The sequence below is a fragment of the Loxodonta africana genome, chromosome 23 (assembly GCF_030014295.1).
Source record: "Loxodonta africana isolate mLoxAfr1 chromosome 23, mLoxAfr1.hap2, whole genome shotgun sequence".
In the NCBI taxonomy this organism is placed as follows: domain Eukaryota; kingdom Metazoa; phylum Chordata; class Mammalia; order Proboscidea; family Elephantidae; genus Loxodonta; species Loxodonta africana.
The window spans coordinates 14869912-14885914 of NC_087364.1; the positions used below are offsets into that span (position 1 = coordinate 14869912).

At 39.1% G+C, this 16003-nt stretch overlaps 1 protein-coding gene across 9 annotated transcripts in view; it reads right to left on the bottom strand.

The window, feature by feature from the left end:
- PCCA (propionyl-CoA carboxylase subunit alpha) overlaps positions 1-16003 on the bottom strand; it is a 535620-nt gene that overhangs the window by 301354 nt on the left and 218263 nt on the right. The window contains exon 1 of one of the 9 annotated variants that reach the window (XM_064275267.1): positions 2841-2928. The exons of the other annotated variants lie outside the window; for them this stretch is intronic. The gene's annotated coding sequence lies outside the window, so the exon portion shown is untranslated. Of the gene's footprint in view, positions 1-2840; positions 2929-16003 lie in introns of those variants that run through there. 9 annotated transcript variants of the gene reach the window in all.

A 16003-nucleotide genomic window follows, 5' to 3' on the forward strand; every position in this document is an offset into this window, starting at 1 on the left:
TGGCTACATGAGAATCAACCACAATACAGAACCTGAATTATTAACGGGGATGAAGAGATACTGCATAAAGACAAAGACGATAATCAAGAAGACATGACAATCCTATACGTGTATGCACATAACAAAAAACGCTGCAAGTATGTGAAGCAAAAACTGAAAGAACTAAAAGGAGAGAAAAGCAATTCGCAATTAAAATTGGAAATTTTAATACCCCTCTCTTAGTAATTAATAGAGTAAGAAAGCATCAGTAAGGATAATGTAAAACTTAAAAAAACACTACTGGCCAACTAGATTTAAGTAACATTTGTATGGTACTCCACCCAGCCACAGCAGAATACAAACTGTTATTAAGTGCACAAGGAACATCAAGCATGACAGACCAGATGCTGTGCCGTTGAAAAAAAAAAAAAAAAAAATTCTCAGTATGTTTAAAGATACTGAAATTATACAGAGAATTGTCCTCTGACCTCAACAGAATTAAAATAGAAATTAATTTAGAAAAAGATATCTGGAAAATCCAAAAATACTAGGAAATTAAATAACACACTTCTAAATAAACTACAGGTCTAAAGAAAATAGTTGAAACTAAGTGATAATAAGAACAAACATATAAAAACTTAGGAGATGCATCCACTTTGGTGAGTGGCGTCTTAGGTCTTCAAAACGCTAGCAAGAAGCCATCTAAGATGTATCAACTGGTCTCAACCCAGCTGGAGCAAAGGAGAATGAAGAACATCAAAGACACAAGGCAACTGGAAGCCCAAGACACAGAAAGGGCCACATAAATCAAGAGTCTACGTCAGCTTGAGACCAGAAGAACTAGATGATGCTACCACGGATGACTGCCCAGACAGGAAACACAACAGAGAATCCCTGATGGAGCCGGAAAACAGCAGGATGCAGACCTCAAATTCTCGTAAAAAGACCAGACAGAATGGTCTGGCTGAGACTAAAGGGACCCCGGAGATCATGGTCTCCAGACCCTTTGTTAGCCCATGACTGGAACCATTCCCAAAGCCAACTCTTCAGACAGGGATTGGACTAGACTGTAAGGTAGAAAATGATACTGGTGAGGAGTGAGCTTCTTGGCTCAAAGAGACACATGAGACTATGTGGGCAACTCCTGTCTGGAGGCGAGATGAGAAGGCAGAGGGGGGCAGGAGCTGGTTGAATGGACACGAGAATACAGGGTGGAAAGGAGAAGTGTGCTGTCTCATCAGCGGGAGAGCAGCTGGGAGTACATAGAAAGGTGTGTCTAAGTTTTTGTATGAGAGACTGACTTGATTTGTAAACTTTCCCTTAAATCACAATAATAATAAATAGTCAAAAACAATTAGGGGATACAAATAGAGTAGTGCTTAGAAAGACATTTACAGCTTTAAACACTATATAAAGTACTGTACAAGGTGTTATGTAATGTATATAAAGCTCTATATAGTTTTTAATATTTATATGAAGTTCCAAAATAAGAAAAGGAAATAAAACTCAAAATTAATAGTAGACAGAAAATACATGGTTTCAGGGGACATCTAAATCAATTGCCATAATAAAATCTATCAAGAAAATATTCTGCATCCCACTTTGGAGAGTGGCGTCTGGGGTCTTAAATGCTAACAAGTGGCCATCTAAGATGTATCAATTGGTCTCAACCCACCTGGACAAGGAAGAATGAAGAACACCAAAGGCACAAAATAATTATGAGCCTAAGAGACAAAAAGGATCACATAAACCAGAGACTACATCAGCCGGAGACCAGAAGAGCTAGATGGTACCTGGCCACAACCAATGGCTGCCCTGATAGGGAACTCAACAGAGAAACCCTGAGGGAGCAGGAAAGCAGTGGGATGCAGACCCGAATTCTCGTAAAAAGACCAGACTTAATGGTCAGACTGGAATTGGAGGAACCTTGGAAGCCATGGATCCCAGACCTTCTGTTAGCCCAGGACAGGAACCGTTCCCAAAGCCAACTCTTCAGACAGGGATTGGACTGGAATAGGGGATGGAAAATGAGACTGGTGAAGCACAAGCTTCTTGGATCAAGTTGACACATGAAACTATGTTAGCATCTCCTGCCTGGAGGGGAGATGAGAGGGCAGAGGTGGCCAGAAGCTACCCAAATGTACACAAGGAGAGTGGAGGGAAGTATCTGATGCTATCTCATCAGAGGGAGAGCCAATAGGAGTGCATAGCAAGGTGTATGTAAATTTTTGTATGAGAGACTGACCTGATTTGTAAACTTTCACTTAAAGCACAATAAAAATTAATTTAAAAAAAAAGTATACCATCAAAAAAAAATTAATAGTAGACAGAAAATAGAATCGAAATCAATGAAATAAAAAAACCAACAACAGAAAAATGAAATCAACCTGGAATATTGAAAAAAATCAATAAACTGATCAACTTCTGGCTAAATTAATCAAGAACAAAAGAGAAAAGGTATAAATTACCAAAAGGAATGAAAAGGGGGATATAACTACAGCTTCTATACACGTTACAAGGGAGTATTACAATTAATCTTATATGGATAAATCTGACAACTTAGATGAAACGGAAAAATTACTCAAAAATTTACCCAAACCAACTTATTCAAAAACATTACACTTGAACAGTCCTAAACCCAGTAAAGAAATTCAACTCTCAAAAAGTCCAAATAGTTGACTTTCAGAAGACAGTGGAACACTACCCACCTCATTTTATGAGGTCAGTATTCTCCTGATACCAAAACTAGACAAAGACATTGTAAGAAAACTATAGGCTAATATCCTTCACGAACACGACTGAAAAAATCCTTAAGAGAGTATTAGCAAAGTGAATACAGCTGCATTAAAAAGGATACTTACTACATCAGGACCAGGACGCTGTTTGTCGCAGGAATGCCAGGTGGGTTAATATTTGAAAATCAACCAATGCAATAGCTGTATTAACACACTAAAGAAGAAAAACCATTTAATCGTCCTAATAAATGCACAAAACATAGTTGACAAAATTAAAACTCCATTCATAATAAAAACTCTCAGCAAATTGGGAATTTTGTAAGAACTCAACAGAATAATGAATAATCTACAGCTAACATCATATATAAGGAGCCCTGGTGGTGCAGTGGTTAAGCGTTTGCCTACTAAGCAAAAAGTAGGCGGCTTGAACCTACCACCCACTCCGCAAGAGAAAGATGTGGCAGTCTGCTTCTGTAAAGATTACAGCCTTGGTGTCTGGGGTCTTAAAAGCTTTCGAACAGCCATCTAAGAATCATCAATTGCTCCCAACTCACTTGCAGTAAAGGAAAATGAAGAACACCAAAGACACAAGGAAAACATTGGCCCAACAGACAAAAGGGCCACATAAACCTGAGACTCCATCAGCCTGAGACCAGAAGAACTAGATTGTCCTGGCTACCACCACTGACTGCCCTTGAAGCCCACTTCAGACAAGACTAGACTGGACTATAAAACATAAAACAATACTTGTGAAAAGCGTATTTCTTAGTTCAGTCAGATACACGAGACCAAACAGGCAGCTCCTGTCCCGAAGCAAGGTGAGAAGGCAGGAAGTGACAGGAACTGGTTGAATGGACACAAGAAACCTGGGGTGGAAAGGGGGACTGTGTTGTCACATTACAGGGATTGCAACCAATGTCTCATAACAATATGTTTATAAATTTTTATATGAGAAATTAACTTGAGCTGTTAACTTTCACCTAAAAAAGAGCACGATAAAAAAGGGGGAAAAAAAAGTTACAGCCTTGGAAACTCTATAGGGCAGTTTTATTCTGTCCTATACAGTCACTATAAGTCTACAACAACAGGTTTTTTTTTTTTTTAAACATCATATGCAGGTGGCAAAATGGTTAAGCACCTGGCTGCTAAACAAAAGGCTGGTGGTTCAAACCCATCCAGTAGCTCTGTGTAAGAAAGACCTGGTGATCTGCTTCCATAAAGATTACAGACAAGAAAACCCTATGAGGCAGTTCTATTCTGTCACATGGGGTCGCTATTAGTCAGTCAACCTGACAACTAAATACAACAAAAACATAAGTGCTGCCTTCCTCATAAAATTGGGAACAAAGTAAGGACATCAGTTCTCCCAATTTCTAGTCAATATTGTGCTGGAGGCACTATTCAGTGCACTTTTAGTCAAGGGAAAAAAAGTTACAAAGATTGGAATAGAAGACATAAAACTGCAAATTCAGAGACAACATGCTCAACACCTAAAATATCCTAACACACTTACTGGAACTAATAAAGGAGGTTAGCAAAATTGTAGGTATAAGATCAATAGGCAAAAATCAACTGTATTTCTCCATATTAGCAAAGAATAATCAGACAATGACATTAAAAATGCCATTTACAAAAACACTGAAAAATCATGAAATACTTAAATTAGTCCTAACATGATCTATGCATTGAGAATTACAAAAATATTACTGAGAAATTAACATCTAAATAAATGGGGAAATATATGCATGAATCAAAATATTGTTAAATTTTAAATTCACCCCATATTTACTTATAAATTCAAAGCATTACCAGTCAAAATCCCATAAAATAATAAAGTGGACATCTTTATTAAAACTGTAAGCTGATTCTAAAATATTTGTGGAAATGCAAAGGACCACCAATATCCAAAGTACTCTTGAAAAGGAAAAACTAGAAGACTTCTACTTGACTTCAAGATATGTAACAATCCAGATAGTTTGACTTTGGCAAAAACATTGATTTTCTACATTAGAGAAACAGAACTGAGTCCACAAGTAGACATCCACATATATGATCAATAGATTCTTTAGAAAAGTACCAAGGTAATTCAATGAGAACAGACTTTTCAACAAATGGTAGTACAACAACAAGATAACCATTTGGAAAAAAATGAACTGCAACTTTTACATCAAAAATCAATTCAAGGTTAAATAAATTGTGGTATATTCACACAATGGAATACTACACATTGATCAAGAACAGTAACGAATCTGTGAAATATTTCATAACATGGAGGAACCTGGAAGGCATTATGCTGAGTGAAATTAGTCAGAAGCAAAAGGACAAATATTGTATAAGACCACTATTATAAGATCTTGAGAAACAGTATAAACTGAGAAGAACACATACTTTTGTGGTTACAACGCGGGGAGGGAGGGAGGGTGGGAGAGGGTTATTTCCTGATTAGTTAGTAGATAAGAACTACTTTAGGTGAAGGCAAGGACAATACTCAATACACGGAAGGTCAGCTCAACTGGACTGGACCAAAAGCAAAGAAGTTTCCAGGATAAACTGAATGCTTCAAAGCTCAGCGGAGCAAGGGCGGAGGTTTGGGAACCATGGTTTAAGGCAACTTCTAAGTCAATTGGCAAAATAATTCTATTATGAAAACATTCTGCATCCCACTTTGAAATGTGGAGTCTGGGGTCTTAAACGGTAGCAAGCGGCCATCTAAGATGCATCAATTGGTCTCAATCCACCTGGATCTAAGGAGAATGAAGAACACCAAGGTCACATGATAACTATGAGCCCAAGAGACAGAAAGGGCCACATGAACTAGAGACTTACATCATCCTGAGACCAGAAGAACTAGATGGTGCCCGGCCACAAGAGATGACTGCCCTGACAGGGAGCACAACAGAGAACCCCTGAGGGAGCAGGAGATCAGTGGGATGCAGACCCCAAATTCTCATAAAAAGACCAGACTTAATGGTCTGACTGAGACTAGAGGAATCCCGGCGGTCATGGTCCCCAACCCTTCTGTTGGCCCTGGACAGGAACCATTCCTGAAGACAACTCATCAGACATGGAAGGGACTGGACAATGGGTAGGAGAGAGATGCTGATGAAGAGTGAGCTACTTGTATCAGGTGGACACTTGAGACTGTGTTAGCATCTCCTGTCTGGAGGGGAGATAGGAGGGTAAAGAGGGTTACAAACTGGCAAAATTGTCACAAAAGGAGAGACTGGAAGGGCTGACTTATTACGGGGAGAATAAGTGGGAGTATGGAGTAAGGTGTATATAAGCTTATATGTGACAGACTGACTTAATTTGTAAATGTTCACTTAAAGCTCAATAAAAATTATTTAAAAAAATTCATTCAGACCACTGTAGACAAGATGGCGGACTAGGCAGACGCTACCTCGGATCCCTCTTACAACAAAGACTCGGAAAAACAAGTGAATCGATCACATACATAACAATCTACGAACCCTGAACAACAAACACAGATTTAGAGACGGAGAACGAACTAATACGGGGAAGCAGCGATTGTTTCCAGAGCCTGGAGCCAGCGTACCAGTCAGGTACGGCACAAGCACAGAGAGCTGCTCCACCCCCCTGAACTAACCCCAGGAGCGGGACCAGCCGGTTCCACAGGCGGCGTGGGACGCAGCCGGTAGGAGAAGTCCCCGGGAGGCAGTGACTGGTCTTGGAGCAGAAAGAGCAGCGTCCGAGCCGGGGAACCGTCCTGCAGGGATTTGGACTGGACGCAGGTACGGCATAAACACGGAGAGTTGCTCCACCCCCCTGAACTAACCCCGGGAAGGGGACCAGCTGGGTCGCGCGGGCGGCGTGGGACGCAGCCAGTAGGAGAAGTCCCCGGGCGGCAGCGACTGGTATTGGAGCGGGTAGAACAGCGTCCCAGCCAGGACACTCGGTCACGGCACAAGCACGGGGAGCTGCTCCACCCATCTGAACTAACCCCGGGAGGAGGCCCAACTAGTTCTCGGAGGCGGCACGGCCACGTGGCTGGAGGGACGAGAAGTCCCTGGGAGGCAGCGACTGATTTTGGAGTTGAGAGTGCACCGTCCCAGTAGGGGAGCCTTGACGCTGGGCATGGGGCTGGAAGCAGAGGATCTGACCGTGACTCCAGCGGGCCAGAGCCCTCGGGGGCAATCTCCACACAGCCAGCACACATAGGCGACGCGCCCACGGGAATCTCAGATATAATAGTCATTACAAGCAAGACAAGCAACTCTGGCTATATTCTGAGGGGCTACTCTCCTATCTCTCTGTTCCCTCCCCCACCCTCCCCAGGCGGCTTCATTAACATCTGAATAGCCTGAGCCAGAGGGAGAACTCTGATAGGGATCTGACTGCATTTTTTTTTAGCGGATTTTCTGGAAAAACTAGTTTCCCAGTGATGGCTCGGAGACAACAATCCATATCAAACCACTTAAAGAAGCAGACCGTGACAGCTTCTCCAACCCCCCAAACAAAAGAATCAAAATCTTTCCCAAATGAAGATACAATCTTGGAATTATCAGATACAGAATATAAAAAACTAATTTAAAGAAAGCTTAATGATATCACAAATGAAATTAGGATAACTGCAGACAAAGCCAAGGATCACACTTGAAGAACTCAAAAAGATTATTCAAGAACATACTGGAAAAATTAATAAGTTGCAAGAATCCATAGACAGACAACATGTAGAAATCCAAAAGATTAACAATAAAATAACAGAATTAGACAACGCACTAGGAAGTCAGAGGAGCAGACTCGAGCAATTAGAATGCAGACTGGGACATCTGGAGGACCAGGGAATCAACACCAACATAGCTGAAAAAAAATCAGATAAAAGAATTAAAAAAAATGAAGAAACCCTAAGAATTATGTGGGACTCTATCAAGAAGGATAACCTGCGGGTGATTGGAGTCCCAGAACAGGGAGGGGGGACAGAAAACACAGAGAAAATAGTTGAAGAACTCCTGACACAAAACTTCCCTGACATCATGAAAGACGAAAGGATATCTATCCAAGATGCTCATCGAACCCCATTTAAGATTGATCCAAAAAGAAAAACACCAAGACATATTATCATCAAACTTGCCAAAACCAAAGATAAACAGAAAATTTTAAAAGCAGCCAGGGAGAAAAGAAAGGTTTCCTTCAAGGGAGAATCAATAAGAACATGTTCTGACTACTCAGCAGAAACCATGCAGGCAAGAAGGGAATGGGACGACATATACAGAACACTGAAGGAGAAAAACTGCCAGCCAAGGATCATATATCCAGCAAAACTCTCTCTGAAATATGAAGGTGAAATTAAGATATTTACAGACAAACACAAGTTTAGAGAATTTGCAAAAACCAAACCAAAGCTACAAGAAATACTAAAGGATATTGTTTGGTCAGATAACCAATAATATCAGATATCAGCACAACACAAGGTCACAAAATAGAACGTCCTGATATCAACTCAAATAGGGAAATCACAAAAACAAACAAATTAAGATTAATTAAAAAAAAAAAAATACACATAACAGGGAATCATGGAAGTCAATAGGTAAAAGATCACAATAATCAAAAAGAGGGACTAAATACAGGAGGCATTGAACTGCCATATGGAGAGTGATACAAGGCGATATAGAACAATACAAGTTAGGTTTTTACTTAGAAAAATAGGGGTAAATAATAAGGTAACCACAAAAAAGTATAACAACTCTATAACTCAAGATAAAAACCAAGAAAAACGTAACGACTCAACTAACATAAAGTCAAGCACTATGAAAATGAGGATCTCACAATTTACTAAGAAAAAAGCCTCAGCACAAAAAAGTATGTGGAAAAATGAAATTGTCAACAACACACATAAAAAGGCATCAAAATGACAGCACTAAAAACTTATTTATCTATAATTACCCTGAATGTAAATGGACTAAATGCACCAATAAAGAGACAGAGAGTCTCGGACTGGATAAAGAAACACGATCCATCTATATGCTGCCTACAAGAGACACACCTTAGACTTAGAGACACAAACAAACTAAAACTCAAAGGATGGAAAAAAGTATATCAAGCAAACAATAAGCAAAAAAGAAGAGGAGTAGCAGTATTAATTTCTGACAAAATAGACTTTAGACTTAAATCCACCACAAAGGATAAAGAAGGACACTATATAATGATAAAAGGGACAATTGATCAGGAAGACATAACCATATTAAATATTTATGCACCCAATGACAGGGCTGCAAGATACATAAATCAAATTTTAACAGAATTGAAAAGCGAGATAGATACCTCCACAATTATAGTAGGAGACTTCAACACACCACTTTCGGAGAAGGACAGGACATCCAGTAAGAAGCTCAACAGAGACACGGAAGATCTAATTACAACAATCGACCAACTTGACCTCATTGACTTATACAGAGCTCTCCACCCAACTGCTGCAAAATATACTTTTTTTTCTAGCGCACATGGAACATTCTCTAGAATACACCACATATTAGGTCATAAAACAAACCTTTGCAGAGTCCAAAACACCGAAATATTACAAAGCATCTTCTCAGACCACAAGGCAATAAAACTAGAGATCAATAACAGAAAAACTAGGGAAAAGAAATCAAATACTTGGAAAATGAACAATACCCTCCTGAAAAAAGACTGGGTTATAGAAGACATCAAGGAGGGAATAAGGAAATTCATAGAAAGCAATGAGAATGAAAATACTTCCTATCAAAACCTCTGGGACACAGCAAAAGCAGTGCTCAGAGGCCAATTTATATCAATAAATGCACACATACAAAAAGAAGAAAGAGCCAAAATCAGAGAACTGTCCCTACAACTTGAACAAATAGAAACACAGCAACAAAAGAATCCATCAGGCACCAGAAGAAAACAAATAATAAAAATTAGAGCTGAACTAAATGAAGTAGAGAACAGAAAAACAATTGAAAGAATTAACAAAGCCAAAAGCTGGTTCTTTGAAAAAATTAACAAAATTGATAAACCATTGGCTAGACTGACTAAAGAAATACAGGAAAGGAAACAAATAACCCGAATAAGAAATGAGAAGGACCACATCACAACAGAACCAAATGAAATGAAAAGAATCATTTCAGATTATTATGAAAAACTGTACTCTAACAAATTCGAAAACCTAGAAGAAATGGATGAATTCCTGGAAAAACACTACCTACCTAACACATTCAGAAGCACAACAACTAAATAGACCCATAACAAAAACAGAGATTGAAACGGTAATCAAAAAACTCCCAACAAAAAAAAGCCCTGGCCCGGACGGCTTCACTGCAGAGTTCTACCAAACTTTCAGAGAAGAGTTAACACCACTGCTACTAAAGGTATTCCAAAGCATAGAAAATGACGGAATACTACCCAACTCATTCTATGAAGCCACCATCTCCCTGATACCAAAACCAGGTAAAGACATTACAAAAAAAGAAAATTATAGACCTATATCCCTCATGAACATTGATGCAAAAATCCTCAACAAAATTCTAGCCAATAGAATCCAACAACACATCAAAAAAATAATTCACCCTGATCAAGTGGGATTTATACCAGGTATGCAAGGCTGGTTTAATATCAGAAAAACCATTAATGTAATCCATCACATCAATAAAACAAAAGACAAAAACCACATGATCTTATCAATTGATGCAGAAAAGGCATTTGACAAAGTCCAACACCCATTCATGATAAAAACTCTTACCAAAATAGGAATTGAGGGAAAATTCCTCAACATAATAAAGGGCATCTATGCAAAGCCAACAGCCAATATCACTCTAAATGGAGAGAACCTGAAAGCATTTCCCTTGAGAACGGGAACCAGACAAGGATGCCCTTTATCACCGCTCTTATTCAACATTGTGCTAGAAGTCCTAGCCAGGGCAATTAGGCTAGACAAAGAAATAAAAGGTATCCGGATTGGCAAGGAAGAAGTAAAGTTATCACTATTTGCAGATGACATGATTATATACACAGAAAACCCTAAGGAATCCTCCAGAAAACTACTGAAACTAATAGAAGAGTTTGGCAGAGTCTCAGGTTATAAAATAAACATACAAAAATCACTTGGATTCCTCTACATCAACAAAAAGAACGCCGAAGAGGAAATCACCAAATCAATACCATTCACAGTAGCCCCCAAGAAGATAAGATACTTAGGAATAAATCTTACCAAGGATGTAAAAGACCTATACAAAGAAAACTACAAAGCTCTACTACAAGAAATTCAAAAGGACATACTTAAGTGGAAAAACATACCCTGCTCATGGATAGGAAGACTTAACATAGTAAAAATGTCTATTCTACCAAAAGCCATCTATACATTTAACGCACTTCCGATCCAAATTCCAATGTCATATTTTAAGGGGATAGAGAAACAAATCACCAATTTCATATGGAAGGGAAAGAAGCCCCGGATAAGCAAAGCACTACTGAAAAAGAAGAAGAAAGTGGGAGGCCTCACCTTACCTGACTTCAGAACCTACTATACAGCCACAGTAGTAAAAACAGCCTGGTATTGGTACAACAACAGACACATAGACCAATGGAACAGAATTGAGAACCCAGAAATAAATCCATCCACGTATGAGCAGCTGATATTTGACAAAGGACCAGTGTCAATTAACTGGGGAAAAGATAGCCTTTTTAACAAATGGTGCTGGCATAACTGGATATCCATTTGCAAAAAAATGAAACAGGACCCATACCTCACACCATGCACAAGAACTAACTCCAAGTGGATCAAAGACCTAAACATAAAGACTAAAACGATAAACATCATGGAAGAAAAAATTGGGACAACCCTAGGAGCCCTAATACAAGGTATAAACAGAATACAAAACATTACCAAAAATGATGAAGAGAAACCAGATAACTGGGAGCTCCTAAAAATCAAACACCTATGCTCATCTAAAGACTTCTCCAAAAGAGTAAAAAGACCACCTACAGATTGGGAAAGAATTTTCAGCTATGACATCTCCGACCAGCGCCTGATCTCTAAAATCTACATGATTCTGTCAAAACTCAACCACAAAAAGACAAACAACCCAATCAAGAAGTGGGCAAAGGATATGAACACACATTTCACTAAAGAAGATATTCAGGCAGCCAACAGATACATGAGAAAATGCTCTCGATCATTAGCCATTAGAGAAATGCAAACTAAAACCACGATGAGATTCCATCTCACTCCAACAAGGCTGGCATTAATCCAAAAAACACAAAATAATAAATGTTGGAGAGGCTGCGGAGAGATTGGAACTCTCGTACACTGCTGGCGGGAATGTAAAATGGTACAACCACTTTGGAAATCCATCTGGCGTTATTTTAAACAGTTAGAAATAGAACTACCATACAACCCAGAAATCCCACTCCTAGGAATATACCCTAGAGATACAAGAGCCTTCATACAAACAGATATATGCACACCCATGTTTATTGCAGCTCTGTTTACAATAGCAAAAAGTTGGAAGCAACCAAGGTGTCCATCAACGGATGAATGGGTAAATAAATTGTGGTATATTCACACAACGGAATACTACGCATCGATAAAGAACAGTGACGAATCTGTGAAACATTTCATAACATGGAGGAACCTGGAAGGCATTATGCTGAGCGAAATTAGTCAGAGGCAAAAGGACAAATATTGTATAAGACCACTATTATAAGATCGTGAGAAATAGTAAACCTGAGAAGAACACATACTTTTGTGGTTACGGAGGGGGGAGAGAGGGAGGGTGGGAGAGGGTTTTTTATTGATTAATCAGTAGATAAGAACTGCTTTAGGTGAAGGGAAAGACAACACTCAATACATGGAAGGTCAGCTCAATTGGACTGGACCAAAAGCAAAGAAGTTTCCAGGATAAACTGAATGCTTCAAAGCTCAGCGGAGCAAGTGCGGGGGTCTGGGGAACATGGTTTGCGGGGACTTCTAAGTCAATTGGCAAAATAATTCTATTATGAAATCATTCTGCATCCCACTTTGAAATGTGGCGTCTGGGGTCTTAAATGCTAACAAGCGGCCATCTAAGATGCAGCAATTGGTCTCAACCCACCTGGAGCAAAGGAAAAGGAAGAACACCAAGGCCACACGACAACTAAGAGCCCAAGAGACAGAAAGGGCCACATGAACCAGAGACCTACATCATCCTGAGACCAGAAGAACTAGTTGGTGCCCGGCCACAATCGATGACTGCCCTGACAGGGAGCACAGCAGAGGACCCCTGAGGGAGCAGGAGATCAGTGGGATACAGACCCCAAATTCTCATAAAAAGACCAAACTTAATGGTCTGACTGAGACTAGAGGAATCCTGGCGGCCATGCTCCCCAGACCTTCAGTTGACACAGGACAGGAACCATCCCCGAAGACAACTCATCAGAAATGAAAGGGACTGGTCAGCGGGTGGGAGAGAGACGCTGATGAAGAGTGAGCTAATTATATCAGGTGGACACTTGAGATTGTGTTGGCAACTCTTGTCTGGAGGGGGGATGGGAGGATAGAGAGAGAGGGAAGCCGGCAAAATTGTCAAGAAAGGAGAGACTGAAAGGGCTGACTCAAGAGGGGGAGAGCAAGTGGGAGTAGGGAGTGAGATGTATGTAAACTTAAATGTGACAGACTGATTGGATTTGTAAACTTTCACTTGAAGCTTAATAAAAGTTATTAAAAAAAAAAATCCATTCAAGATGAATGACATGCCTATATGCAGTAATTAAAATTATAAAACTTCAAAAACAAAACTATAAAGTATTTCTGAGCTATTTAGTGGTAAACAAAGGTTTTTTAGATAGGACACCAAAAGCATGAATCTATAAAAAGACAGAAATTTAAATATTGAACTTCAGCAACACTTAAAAACTTTTTCTATTCCAAAGACACCATTCAGAAGATAAAAAGAAAACCCACAGACTAGGAGAAAATACTTGCAATATTTGATGAAGGACTGATGTCCAGAAGATGCATCCTAAAACTAAATTAAAAAAGAAATACATCTAAAACATCAATTTGCTGAATGGTTGAAAAGAATGGAGAAAGTTAAAAGGAAAATACAAAAACAAGTTCCTTAGGCATATAAATATCAAATAAAATCAGACTCAGAAGTAAAAAAAAAAAATTAAATTCAGTACATTTTAATAAAAGGTTCAATTAACCAAGAAAATACATGTATACAATGTAATACACCTGTTATGTTAGCTTAAGAATAAAGATAGACTAAAAATGACAAAGCAGCAAGGGAAATTTGAAAAATCCACTTTTTCAAAAACATCACCCTCCATGTAGAACTGAGAATTCTACCAAGTAGGCTTGACCTAACGTACATTTATAAAACATGGCATCCAACAATTTGAAAACATATACTCTGTTCAAACACACACGGAACATATATATTTTAAGTGACTTACTTCTTGCCCATAAAGTGAGCCTCAAATCTCAAAGATTCTAAACAAAGATCATATATACTGATCAAAAAGCAATTAAGTTAGAAATTGGTAACTTTTAAAAGCTGAAAATTTTTCGTAAATTTTAAAATAACTTCTAAATAATAGATGAGTCAAAAATCATTAACAGGAATCTAGAAATACTTAGAAATGAATGATTGTTAAAAATACATATCAAAACCTACCAGATTGGGTTCTCTGACCAGATCCCCAGTTTAAGCCACTCCCTCAACTGCTGAGAGTGACAGCCAACAGCTGTCACTCAGTACCTTTCCAGGGCTTGTCCTGAGCTTTCTGCCCAAGGTCTTGCTCCCTACCTAAGGGGAGACCACGTCAAATGACTGGTTGATATGGGCGTACAAAGGTTCGACCTACTTGTCCCAGTTTGGGACAACTATGAAATGTCACTCTATATTCAGAGCTCTCTGTAGAATAGGTTGAGAACGCACCTCAGTTCAACTTCTCCCTCTGGCCATTTCAGTTTCCTTTACTCTCCCATTATGTGCTAGTCCCAAAATTATTCCCTATAAGTTTCTAGAATCCAACCTGTGAGAGAGAAATACATTTGAAAGGCTATTATAGTGATCTAGGCAAGAGTAGGCACTTGCTTAAACAAAGGGAGTAACAGTACAGATGAAGAAAAGTGAATGAATTTCTTTTAAGTATTTAGGAGATGATGATGATCCGCAAACTGAAAAACCATATAATAAAACCTAACAGTGAACACTGAACACAGAGATAGCTTCACTGCTGACATCAAAACGGAGTCATCTCCACTTCCTGCCTCTGTGGTCCACGACATTCCAGATGGTATAACCTCCATCAGCCTCAGTCCCTCCATCCCCACCATACAACCTGACCAATGAGAGGTAAATATGCAGGAGGAAGAAAATGTAAACCTTTATTATTTAAAGCCATGGGGAAGGTTCAATGAAGATGCTGAAAACTATAGCTCTGGTGAACTAATGACAACTGAATAGACACAAATAAAAAATTAGCAAACTACTAGAATTTCCAAAGGGATATAATTCAGAATCTACTAGGAAATCTGGCTGCCATGTAATACCCGGCTACACTGAAAATTTCCTGTTGTGAATGAAAACAGGAAGACGGTTTAGCAAATTCAAGTCATTTGGGGAAGTGACTTCTACTATCAATGCATGACCCATGTTGTATGTATTTCATCATAATATACTGATTTTATTGTTGCCTTTTAATTATAAATTAGTTTAGTTTACTTTCAGATTTGGATTGGCACACCTCAAAGTGAGGTGATGTATCTTTGAGGTCTTCAATTATCTGATAACTGGAACGTAAATACGTACATGTTGCAGTTCAAGTATGAATCATCCATCCCTCTACTGCCACAGGCAACATTACAATGTGCTCATGTGCTCACATGGAACATATATGTGCAGCAAGAGGCAGTCATTCAAACAGAACAAGGGGATGCTGCGTGGTTCAAAACAGGAAAAGGTGTGCAGCAGGGTTGTGTCCTTTCACCTTACCTATTCGATCTGTATGCTGAGCAAATAATCAGAGAAGCTGGCCTATATGAAGAAGGGGGCATCACGATTGGAGGAAGACTCACTAACAACCAGCAATATGCTGATGACACAACTGAAACGAAAATAACTTGAAGCACTTAACTGATGAAGTTCGAGGTGTGGATTACAGTAAGTATGAAGAAAACAAAAATCCTCCCAACTGGACCAATAAACAACATCATGATAAACGGCGAGCAAAATGAAGCTGTCGAAGATTTCATTCTACTTGGATCAACAATCAATATCCACGAAAGCAGTAGTCAAAAAAATCAAGTGATGCATTGCTTTGGGCAA